Consider the following 12,256-nt stretch of genomic DNA (forward strand, 5'->3'; position numbering starts at 1 on the left):
CCGCAAGCACATGAGCAAGGGGTCTAGAAGACAAGGAAGCTGGAAAGGAGTGAAAAAAGTGCAGGGAATATGCCTGTAGGTGAGGAGCAGGGAATACATATACAGCAGGCAGGAAGAAGGAAGGACAGGTTAAGGAAACGCTACAATAAGGGACCAGGCAGGAGTCCATGATAACAGAGTGCGGAAAGCAGGAAAGGTAGACTGAAGTTAAGGGGGGTCAGAGCAGCCAGGAGAGATGAACACCAAGATAAGTAGAGACTGATTAGATGACAAAAGGATGGACGGGGGGGCATGTAGAGGAGCTTTTCAATTCAATTTGTTTCTAGCAAAATTACATCTTAATCTGTACAGCCAACACCACCAAGAAAAGATGCATGGCTTCCCAAAAAAGCTGTTATGAAGCAGCATAGATAGGTTCACCTTCTCTAAGGTATGTAACTGCTAATGTCAAATCTGTTCAACAGACCAAGAACAAATGTAAATATTATACATGCAAAGATCATGCAGATAACATATTTTAAATAAAAATTGGCAGTTTCTACTCATGCTGCAACTGAAGATCAAATCTGCTCTGTATCTCTGCTTTGAATCCATACAGCAATATTTCCACTTGATAGCACAGGAAATGGCATGCAAGCCACTGGGAGGCTGGGCCACAACTTTCACTCATTTTAAAGGCAGGAATGAAGTAAATGATGTCTTTCAGTACACAATGCCTACACCATAAATGAAAGTCATGGTTACTCACCATTATCCTGGATATGCGAGAAGCACTCCAGATTCATGAAGCTTCATTACTTATGCCACAGACATTACTACGTCTTGACAAAAAGAACTTTCCTGGACTGATAATCCATCCTCAAAAATCAAGCAAAAGAAAATAACTAAGCAAAGAAATAAAGGACATGGAGAATGTGTGGTGTGTGTTAGTTTCTGCAGCAATGGCTCCTGGCTCTACTCACAAATAAAGTGTTAATGGACAGTACCCCTAAATTCCATAATATTTTAGGCTTTGTCCGGATTCGTTGCACTAAGAAGTTGAGAGGTATTACTGCAACCATTAATGGTACAATGGTCACAGTAACAAAAAAGATCCTTTGAGGGTCCTGATCAGGATTTTCTGGGTCTGTAAGAACAGTTGACCAGTGGACCATCTCTACCAATGTACTAGGTGGAGGCCACCTAGTTCATAGTCCTGTTTGACAACATTAACCACAGATACATCAGCCCTGGAATGGGAGACCCAGCATAAACCACATAGTACAGGGCTTTAGTCCATTCAGTAGTATCCTTTGTACAAAAGTGTCCTGGAGATGAGCAGTTCTGTTTTCCTAACCGGTCCTGAAAGAGTATTTTGACATGGCCCATTTCCATTCATTCATACAACATGGCAGTTTTCTGGTATATCAACAAGTAGAGAACTCATTTAACCCCTTTGCCTAGCAGCAATGAGAGATTGAGTTGATTGGCCTTCTTTTTGTGGTCGATATTCCAGGGAATACAGCAGTTTAGCTGACATGTTTTTCAGTATGTCCTGATACCTTACTAGCAGTTATTGAGCCCTTCCACAGTAAGTGAACAGCCGAGATACTTTGTAGGTGAAAAAAATCCATATGTAAATTTTTTTAGGGATTGGCAAGAAAAAAAAAAATGATATATAGACACACACACACACACACACACGTTGTGTTTGCAGGCGGTGGTTTAATTGCTCTGTATTCTACAATGATGGGTATAACAAGACTTTACAAGTCCCTTGTAAAGCATATTCTGTCAGGGTCTTCGCTGAGCGCATTTACAAAACATTACAAGCAGGATGTGTCCTGTATTTAAGTTCATCTTGTGGAGCTGCAGTGATCAGGGGGTATACTCTCTCATATCTAATCTTTAAGAGTCCCCATAATGTTAGACATTCCAGTAACAAAGTTATGCATTTCATCCAAACTATGTCTCTAAAAATAAATCTTGTAGGTCAGATGATTCAGCCTACTCAAGGATAGTGTGCAGGATATGAACATACATTTCAGAAACAGAGCATCCACACATAAATGCTACTACATGGAGGAACAAAATACATAGGTAGCTTTCCACAGGACTAGGTCCACAAGTGTTTGGATGCTCCAAAGCATACTTGGTAACATCTATGAAAATGTTCAACAATGGTGAGATTGAGGAACTGTTCCACCATTCGTCAAGCCTGCATAGGCATTCTTGAGGAAATAACAGACTTCAACAGCTAAGCAACTATCATGCATCAAATATAACATCTCCCCAAATTGAATTTCCACTGAAGAAAATGAAAGAGAGACGGAGCACCCTCTTTCTTATCTATATTCTTGTACAGAAGGTCCAACTCTTAAGAAGGGATCCAAGGATTTGTTTTTCATTAGACTTTTCCTTGGTTTTCTGACCTCAACAGAGCCTGAAGAGTCAATGGACCTCTTGTGTGCAACGGCCCTCCTTATCCAAGGGCATGGAACTGGGTGAATTCCAACCTAAGGGGCAATGATAGTGGTGCAGCTACAGAAGATAAGACCTATGAATGTTACATAGGAGTCACTGATAAGGAAAATACAAGGTCTAGGCTGAGAGGTCATGAAGGGAAACAGCATGTTCTCTCATGCAGTATGGCAATGAATCGGTGCATGGCAAACGGCACTACACTGGGAGAAGTCAGTGTCAGCAGGACAGACACCTGGATGAAAGGCAATCCTCCAGTGAGGAAACGTCAGAACTGACATCTGTTAGGCAGTCACCTGCAGAGCAAACACCAGGGTAACAACCACCAGCAGCAACAACTCCTGTGGGTGTGCCACCAACAGATCAGACACCTAGGAGAGAGACATGCAAACACCAGGATAACAAACACCAGCAGTAACAACTCCTATGGGGGGGTGCCACCAACAGAACAGACACCTAGGAAGGAGACATCAGTAGAGCAGACGCCTTGTGACCAACCTTGATCCGTAAAAACATCTAAAGAAGACTACAAGTCTTTCTCAAATCTGAGGATAGCTACAATTAATAAATCACAGTCAGTCTGACAAGCATCTGACATCTATTTCACAGAAGGAGGGAAGGTCATGACAGTAACAGAGCTGCAAATGAGTTAAAAAGCAGGCTCTGCTATCAAGGAAGGTACCTTACCAGCTATGGTGGTTATGTTTTATAACAATGAGTGCAGGCGATTTAAACTTAAATTCAGATTCATGTTCCACAACTATTCTAAATTTTTTGACATCCAAATAAGAGCTAAAGCTATGATGATTTTTATCCAGTCTACTAGACTTAAATTTACAGTTTATTTTACCCTTATGAGAAACAAAGGAAATCGGGAGAACTTCCCTTAGATCCCATTGGCTCTGGTTTGTAACTGATAGGCTTCTGGGATACAAGATGACTTTCTAACATCCCCAAACTTCAAGGAAATACTACTTTTAACACCCAAGCAAATGGGCATAGCTGCAAATACCAACACTGTACACCATATTCTAGCAAGCATCACTGAAGGGCAGTACATGCTTCTGGAATACTCAACCATACCAATTCAAAACCGCAAACTAGAAATAACTGGTTTAAGCAAAAATTCCAATTCACCAATTAAAAATTCTAAAACCAATTTCATTTAACAAAAGGTACGACTTACACAAAAAAATGTGGTAAATATATTTTTAATAATGCACACAGCTGCATGCATCGTGTTGGTCTATGACCATAAGCAGCATAAGTTTACAATTTGGATAAATCTTTGTCACAGCCACATCCATTGGCCAATGTAGGACTACAAAAATGGGCCCAAGTCTACAAAAATGAGAGGACAAATGAGTAAAACTACAAGAACACATTTCTTCTGCTAAAGAAACTAGTCACTCAGTTATGAATTTCCTAGCTTGAGAAAAGTAAACCTCTTGTCAATACTGACAAAAGCATCCAAATTATTTCTTAAATGAAAAATACACATCTGAGAGCAGCCTAAGAGATCATTTGACATACCTTTTCCTTTTTGAAATGAGAGACCTCAAAAGGTAGGAAGATGCAGTGTATTATGGGATAAAGAAGTGGAAGCAACCTGGGAAAATTCTACATGCTGAGCAGTCCTAATGCCCGCGATGCAAGTCCATAAGGTGCATACAGCTGGTGGAACACTACAATATCAAACAAACGGGTGCAACCATCTCAAGACTTCCTACTCTATACCCCATGAAACCAGTAAGTCCACAGTTTGATCTCATAGTGTTGCAGGAAACAGATAAAGTTATCATTTACCAGATATTATCATGGACAACCATACTATGCCCTGTAAAAATACCTCTCACAACTCATGGATTAGGGACTACACCCCCCCAAAAAAACAAACATGGGGAGGCTGATATATCTCGAAAGTTGTTAGGGAACAGGTTTTGCATCAATATGCATTTTTCTAAGAAATATGAAGTCTGAAAGCCAAAAGTCTGCCATTTAGTTAATTGCAATCCTAAATGACAAGCCAGAATAAAATACACATTTTTATAAGGAACAGGCCAAAATTATGAGGGAAAATCAGGGACACTTGACAAAATTAAAAGCAACCCAGTGATCGGGGAAAATAAGAAAAATAAAATCAAAACAAGCGGAGGTCCTAGTCTCCTAGCAAATTGTGCTCAGTGCAAACTTAAGTGCATGCAAGCTCCTGTTTAACTTTTTGGTCCTTTAAGAAAGGAAATATTATCTAACTCCCTACTCATGCTGAACTAAGTGTAACTGTGATATTTTAGTTTGAGCCCCAACAGCGTGCACACCTGCAGGTTTCCCCAGCTTTCACGGTAGGTGGCAGCAAACAGCCACATATCTTCCCAAAGAGCCTTCACCTAAACAGCCTACTTATGGCTTTCTAGTCCAAACCATCATTACAGTGCCCTTTCCAGGACTACCATTTTACCCTGTCTGTTTTTAGAATTTACTCTAAGTAAAATCCTTAAACTCTGGCCTATAATGTTAATTAAATAACTTACTATCTACAGTCACTATCACTCTATCGGTGCACTGCCCTTGCCTGCAACCACTGATACTTTTTTGGCGCTCACCTCTACTGGTTTTGCCCCCGCTCCATCCGCCCTGCAGGCTCACTCCGCTCCCCTACCACCTATACCCACCCACCCCCACTACCTCTAGACTTGTACTTATCCATAATCACCTGACTCACATCCTCCTCCAATTATCTGTCCCACTCTATTATCAGTACCACCTTCACAGACCACACCCCAACCCCATGTCACAAGAACACTACTTCTACCATTCCTAATTAAATTACAATGCAAATCCTTCTACCCTCATTCCTACTTGCCCATACTTCCCTATTCTACACCACATCCATACATACAAGTCCACCCCTAGACAATACCTCCTTCCATACAACATATACAATAAAAACCAACCACCCCCACATACATTTCAAAGTCTGTCCAACACTATTTAACAATAGTATTATCCTACATGCTCCAAATTCCAACCCACTATCAACCATCAATAAGAAGGCAACGTATGTATCCCTCTCTAGCCTAACCTATGCCATCAAAACATTTTCTAACTCAGCAAAATACTCCTTATCACTGGTGAAATGCACCCAAAACCCAGGACCCTCTTCCTCCGATCTCCCCAAAAGATCTCAAACTGATCTAATAATTAATATCAACACTAGAAGTACTTCCAACAAACTCCAAGAACTGCATGCTTTTATTACTCACTACTCTCCTGACATTCTATTACTGAGTCCTGGCTAAAACCACACATCCATAGTGAAGAAATCCTACCACCAGGTTATAAAATCATAAGGCTAGACAGAACAAATAGGAAAGGTGGTGGAGTAGCAATACTTTTCAAAAATGAAATAAACCTAAAGCCATTCCATACCCCTCTACCTACATTTCCTAGTGCCAAAATCATAGCCTCTACCCTATCATTAAACAAGGATAAAACAATTAACATTCTGTGCTGCTATATCCCTCCTGGAAATAATTCACCAGTCATAGAAAAACTCCTTCAATGACTTAATCTGAATTCCTCTCAAGAAACAATCTTACTAGGAAACCTTAATACTGACTGGCTAGCCTGCAGCTCCAGCAACCCCACTAACCAAATAAACCTCCATGGCTTCACGCAGCTAATTCTGGAACCCACCAGAATTGATAAAAGAAACCAAAAACAAACCATTATTGATTGGACACTAGTGAATAACCCTAAGCACCACTACCAGACTGGTTGTTTACCAGATACACTCAGTGACCATCTGCCCACTTTTCTCCTAAGGAAACGCACAACTATGCAAAAATTCTTTACTTATAGACAAATCAGAGATGATCGCAACTGTAACACAGACAACCTAAATAGCATTCTAAAGCAATGCAACTGGCAGCCTCTAAAAACCCTTCACTTTGATCAGGCAGTAGACTACTTTAATAACATTTTTTATTTCAGTTCTAAACTCCATTGCACCAGAGAGAAAGATCAAAACTAAAACTAACTATGTTCCCTGGTTAAGCACATAAAGAGCCCTACTAAAAACCAGAGACAAGGCCTGGAAGAAATGGAAACAAGAAAACACCTGTCACACTAAACAAAACTATAACCAACTTAGGAACCTAGCTAAAAAAACATACTAAACTAGACAAACAAAACTACTACTTTGATCTCCAAAGCACCCAAATAATCCCCAAATGTTCTGGCATACTATCAACTCCCTACTGAAACCTGGCACTATCGCTACCCCCAACCCTACCACCTCCAATACAAACAATAATGATACAGCTTCCCAGTTTAACTGTCATTTCATAAACTCAATCCAAACTCTGTCCAACCAAATACTTGATACTAACAACTTATCAGTCACAACTGTAGAAATCCCTCCCTGCAGCACTACTAACCTTCTATCTCTCTGTCTCTCTCTCGCCTGCCCCTACATCTAAAATCAAACAACTCCTCCTCACACTAAAACCTGCTACTCTTGCAGCAGACAGAATACCTGCAAAATTCCTAAAAATCGCAGGTGACTCCCTATCCTACCCAGTCTCAATCCTAATAAACAGGTCCATTCAAGAAGTCTATGTACCTCAACTATGTAAAATATCTCACATTATACCTCTGCAAAAAGGTGGAAAATCTTATGACTTTTCCAACTATCGGCCTATAGCTATACTATCCCCCTTATCCAAGCTCTTAGAGAAATGCATACAATTCCAAATCATGCAATATTTGAAAACAAACAATCTTCTCTCCTCCACCCAACACGGATTCCGGCCTCACCATAGTACAACTTCTGCCCTTCTCTCCTTTACCAATCAAGTTAACTATCATAGAAACAACAATAACTATGCATCTATCTTTTTGGACCTGTCAAAGCCATTTGACATGGTCTTGCATCCTAAACTATTGGATGCTCTCCACTCACTATCCTTTACTTCTCCTGCTATCTCCTGGTTCAAAAATTACTCGTCAGACAGAAAACAATCTGTGCAATGGCTAAGTCAACTATACCCCACCTCCCTAACTCCGTTGGGGTACCAGAAGGCTCAATATTAGGCCCACTTCTCTATTTTTACAATTTATACACCGCCTCCAAACAAGCCTCAGTAATACAGTACGCAGATAACTCTACACTCATCTGTGCAGCCCCATCTGCCAACACCTTGCAAGAGCAAGCCCAAGAATCAATCTCTGTCATTGAAACTTGGATCACAGACATCCAGCGTATCTTAACCCCAACAAAACAAAACTTCCCTTGCACCCCTAACAAAACTAAAACTATTCCCACTGATTTCTCTCTATTCCCACTGATTTCTCTATCTTATCTAAAAATGGAACTATCATTTCCCCATCCACCCACACAAAGCTCCTAGGGATAGAAATACAAAATAACCTATCCTTTGATCTACACATAAGCTCAAACTATTCAGAAAGTTCATTAAAAAAATAGGAACCCTTTATAGACACAAAAACTTCCTCACAGACAAAGCAAGACTAACTCTAGCTCAAACTCACCTCTCATCAACAGTTAACTACACTGCTCCAGTCCTGACACATTAAAAAAAAATCACACCTGAACAAGCTAGTGTCATGCTATAATAAAATAGCCAAATTTACCAAAAACTCCCCTTTCAGAATACATCACTGCCAAGTACTAAAACAATTACAATGGCTATAATTCCCACACCTATCTTACCTACAGCTCACTTATGCCTTCAACATCATAAACTATCCAGAGAAAACACCAGCCCTAAAACAGCTACTAACCTCCTACTCTTCCAGTCGCCCTCTCCGCTCATCAAACAAATCTCTCCTCAGTATCACATCTGCAAACACTGCAGGCAAAGCCTTTTTCTCCCACATCATAGCTAAAAAATGGAACAACCTCCCCACTAATATATCATCTGCAACAACAACCTCTAACTTTAAAAGACTATTAAAACCACATCTCAGGAAAAGCTGGATCTGTCCATGTATCACTTGAAAATTAGTATATCTTCGCTCCTCCTCTCTAATACTATAACTATTATCTACACATGTTCTTACACACTTGCATATACTCACTTCCAATTAAGCCACACAGACTTGCTATCTCTTTCAGTGTACACTCGCTAGAAAATGTAAACAGTCATTTAAAATAGCAAATGTAGTCACTACCACTCCATTTTGTAAAATTTTGTCTACAGATATTGTTATATCATGTAAAGCCTATTTGAATAACTGTGATAGATTCTTGTACGTGTCTACCTGTAAATATTATATTTGTGTTTCCCACTGTTTGTATTTTTTGTACTTATTCACATTGTATTGACTTGTTTTCTTCTTGTCAATCATGGAGCTTTTCTCCCCGGGCATCCATTGAAAATGGACCTGGTCCAGTTGGATTATTCCCGGTTAACAAATGTAAAATCTGCAAGTCACACACATTATGAGCCATTCAGTAATTCATTATACTAAGTGTATTTCTTACAGTATACAGCTCCAGAGTAGAACAGGTCAATTTAGGCCTGGTATAGCACTGCACTAGACAGTACACATTTAACCATGAAAGGCCGTACGTTTCCCTATGCCTGGCACATCCTCTCCACCACTGAATGCCTGATCATTTTTCTTCTTGGTTTAAACTAACACAAAAATATTATCTAATGATCGACGTGACACACTAATTATCAGTCAAAATTCAGATGTGCACATAAAAGTCAAAACTATATGAAATTAACAGCATTTAAAGTCTAGAGACAATGGCTGTAAAATAACAGAATGATTATCTTCTTGCACAGGTATAAGCTATTCCTTATAACAATTTCCCAAGTTACTCAGTATGTTCTCTTACTTGGCTGCAATCCTAAATACTTGGAGTAAATATATCACAGAAAATGAAGCTGCATCAAAATAAAATGATTTTCTGATTAGCAAACAAAAAATATATAGAACATTAAGCATTTGCAATTCTAACAATTAAAAAAAGAAGCTGGCAAGAGCACTACCTGTTCTATTAACCAAATCATTAAGAACTAGAGTGCTACCATAAAAGAAAGGGTAATATACTTTGGGTCTATGTTAAATCATCGAACGCTTAAAGCGAACAATGATTTATCAAACCCATGTAAGTGAAAGCTTACAATCTGGAACGCTTAGAACAGCAATTGTTTTCCAAGGGAAAAAAAAAATCGCTGTTCCACAAAACAAAAAGTACAGTTGTGTACACTTACCATAAATGTAGATGTTTGGGTGTCTTCACTGTTGCAGTCATCACTGTAGGGTTCTTCCTGCCAGCAGGCAGCCCTCGGTCGGCCAGAATCCCAAAGTCTGGGTCCGGCATCGGCTGTGCAGTCACCCTCTCTGACGTCAGAGCACCAGGGGTACAAAGCTCCCAGCCGACGCCACGTTCTCCAGTTTTTCTTGCCCCAGATGTCAGGTGCCCAAAAGTAAAAGCTAAAAGTAAGACAAAAAGTAAGATGCAACAAACCCCATACCCTGTAGCAAATACACCTCAGAAGAAGGGTGAAACAGGGAACCACACCAATGAAAGTATAAGAGGGGACAGGGAGGTGGGTAACCCAGACTGCAACAATGAAGACACTCGAACATCTACATTTATGGTAAGTGTACACAACTGTACTATGTTCATCGTGTTTCTCTGTTGCAGTCATCACTGTAGGGTTGAATCCCAAAGTTGAGATAAAGGGTGGAGGTTATTGAGTAGAAGGGGCGGCTAGTAGGCCTTGCAAGACTGCAGACGCAAAGCCTGCCCTGGACTTAGAATAAAGAGGGAGATTATAGTGCTTAGAGAAAGTATGCACTGAACTCCAAGTTGCAGCTTCCAAAATATCTTTGGTAGGTACTCCCCTGAGAAAAGCAGCAGAAGTAGCAGCAGCTCTGGTGGAGTGAGTCCTAATTTTGCCTGGGATTTGTTTTCCATGATGAGAGTAACAAAATCTGATTCCATGAGCAATCCATTTAGAAATGGTCTGTTTTGAAATAGCCTTGCCTTGGGAATTTGCTGCATAAGAAACAAACAGTTGTTCTGTTTTCCTGATATCCTTGGTTCTGTCCAGGTAAAAACAAAGCTGCCTGTGCATGTCCAAAGAATGCAAGATCCTCTCCCCCTTATTTTGTGGATTGGGGAAAAGAGTTGGCAGGTGAATAGTTTGGTTTAAAGCCACTTTAGAAACCACTTTAGGCATGAAAGTAGGGTTAGTTCTTAAAGAAACCCTGTCTTGATGAAAAAGAATGCAAGGTTCCACAGCCATGAGCGCTTGTAACTCCGAGACTCTCCTGGCTGAAGTCAAAGCCAGTACGATAACAGTCTTCCATGATAAATACTTTATATCAGATGTGGCAGCAGGCTCAAAAGGAGGCAGAGTAAGTTTTTCCAGAACATAATTGAGGTCCCAGGCAGGTATGGGTGGTGTCCTAGGGGGCCTTAAATTCTTTGCTCCTCTGAGATATTGTTTCAGAAGTGGATGTGAAAAAAATGGAGATCTGTATTATAATGTGCAGAGATAGCTGAGGCATGTATTTTTATGGAGGAAAAAGATAAACCCTTATGTAACAGGTCTGTTAGGTAATGTAAAATCAGTGGAATATTTGGAATGAGATGATCTGAGTCCTGAGCATGCAACCAGGTGCAAAATCTCTTCTATTTACCTTCATAAGATTTTCTAGTGCTAGGCCGTCTGCTTCTAAGATAACATCCATGACCTGTTTGGAAAGGGTAGGATTAATCATAGACCCTGAATACGCCAGGCTGCAAGTTTTGATATGAGAGTGCAGGACCTGGCCCTGGTGTTGGGACAAAAGATTTGGAATCTGAGATAAAATCCAAGGAGGCTCCTGGAATAGATTCATCAGTGTTGAGTACCAAAATTGTCGAGGCCAATTTGGGGCTAGTAAAATCATCTTTGGTTTGTCCCGTTTTATCTTTAATAACACCCGTGGTAGAAGAGGTAGAGGAGGAAAGGCATACCCAGAGAGGTTCCTCCAACTGAATGAGAGAGCATCCACTTTCCATGCTAGTTTGTGATGTGTCTGTAACTGGTAGTTGTGGGGAGATGCAAATAGATCTATGTTCGGGCAGCCCCAGGCTTCTGCAATCATCTTGAATATTTGGGTGTCTAGCATCCACTCGTGTGGGTCTGACAGGTTCCTGCTCAGGCTGTCTGCCAGAATATTTTGTTTCCCTGGCAGGAACTGAGCTTGTAGGTCCACTTTGCAAGCTAGTGCTGTGTTCCATAGAGTCATGGCTAGTCTGCAAAGGGGGTAGGAGTGTGAACCCCCTTGCTTGTTTATGTACCACATAACTGTGGTGTTGTCTGTCCATATCAGTAGCTGCTCTGGTTGTAAAAGATCCCTGAAAGCCAAGAGGGCATTCTGCACAGCTAACATCTCTTTTAAATTGATATGTAGATGCTTCCGATCCTCTGTCCAAAAACCTTGCAGGCCTTTCCCCTCTAAGAGGGCTCCCCATGCATAATTCGAGGCGTCCGTGGTCATCACTTAGTAGGCTGGAGGTAGACTGAAGGCTTTCCCTTTGTTTTGAAGACAAGCCATGGCCCACCAATGGAATTCCTTTTGCAGGCAAGGGAAGACAGCAATCTCTGTAACTAGACTGTTACAATGCTGGGACCATACGCTTTTTAAGTACCATTGTATCTTCCTCATATGCAGTCTTGCATATGGTATGAGTAGGATGCAGGAGGCCATGTAACCCAAAGCCTGCAGGAATTTCCTTGCAGTTAGCTGAGACATTAACGCC

The sequence above is a fragment of the Protopterus annectens genome, chromosome 15.part0 (assembly GCF_019279795.1).
Source record: "Protopterus annectens isolate FY-2018-M chromosome 15.part0, PAN1.0, whole genome shotgun sequence".
Lineage (NCBI taxonomy): Eukaryota > Metazoa > Chordata > Ceratodontiformes > Protopteridae > Protopterus > Protopterus annectens.